A 1182-nucleotide genomic window follows, 5' to 3' on the forward strand; every position below is an offset into this window, starting at 1 on the left:
TCAGTTAGTCAGTCTTGAGCTTGGAGTGCTCAAAAGCAATCTTGAAAGTTAGGAGCTGTCTAGATCTAAGTTAACCGTAGGATAGAGAGTCTATGATTGTTTAAGTTGATTGCAATTAACATCTAAACATTAATTAATTTCTCCCTTTTCATAGATTTAAGATTCTTAGGTTCTTCTCTTTAGATTTTCTTCATTCTTTTCTCACTTTATTATAAAAATATATATTAAAAAAAAAAAAAAAAATTTGTGTGTGCTCTACAGTATAATTGTAAGGTGTATGCTTGGCCGTAGATCGTTACGACCAGAAATCCAACCTTTTGATCCAGAAATAGAAAGAACCTTTAGAGCCAACAGACATAAAAAGATGGACCGAAATCAGGAGAATGATCCACCCAAGTAATTGAAGGAGTACTTTACTCCTTCCACATATACCTACTCTCCTTGTATTCAAGTACCCCCTGTGGAGGTCACTCAATATGAAATTAAGTCCAGTATAATCCAAATGTTACCTTCATTTTATGGACTTAGTAATGAAGACCCTTATAAACATCTTGAAGAATTTCTTGAGATATGCTCAACTGTCAAAATTCACAACTTCTCCGATGATGCTCTTAGGTTGAAATTATTCCCTTTTTCACTTAAGGACAAAGCCAAATACTGGCTACATACTTTGGATTCCATGACTATATCAACCTGGGACCAGCTGCAAGGAGAGTTTCTCAAGAAATATTTTCCCATAGAAAAAATGAATCAAATAAGGAAAGCCATAACTAGTTTTTCCCAATTAGATGGAGAAATGTTTCATGAAACATGGGAAAGATTAAAGGATCTTATTAGAAAATGTCCCCACCATGCTGTACCCAAGTGGCAGTTAATCCAATGTTTTTATGATGGGCTCTCTGAAAGACATCGACAAATGGTCGATGCATCATGCGGTGGGACATTCATGCTGAAAAGTGAGGATGAGGCATGGCAACTGTTTGAAATTTTAAGTGAAAATTCATTGCATCATATGTCTGCCTCTATTAGAGATAAACCCATGTTAAACCCAAAAAGAGGTGAAATATATGAAGTAGGAAATACCATAGACATCCATCAAAAGGTAGATGAACTGTCCCAAAAATTAGATCATCTTCTAAATACTGGACAATCCCCGATTCTACCTAATCCAATCCAAAAAGT

The 1182-nt window shown here is 35.3% G+C and overlaps 1 non-coding gene across 1 annotated transcript; it reads right to left on the bottom strand.

The window, feature by feature from the left end:
* Window positions 1-751: 751 nt before the first annotated feature.
* On the bottom strand, window positions 752-857 carry LOC140853901 (small nucleolar RNA R71). The gene has a single exon (XR_012137043.1). It is a non-coding gene; the product is annotated as a small nucleolar RNA R71 (small nucleolar RNA).
* Between the last annotated feature and the right edge of the window lie 325 nt (window positions 858-1182).

The sequence above is a fragment of the Elaeis guineensis genome, chromosome 14, assembly GCF_000442705.2.
Source record: "Elaeis guineensis isolate ETL-2024a chromosome 14, EG11, whole genome shotgun sequence".
In the NCBI taxonomy this organism is placed as follows: Eukaryota; Viridiplantae; Streptophyta; class Magnoliopsida; order Arecales; family Arecaceae; genus Elaeis; species Elaeis guineensis.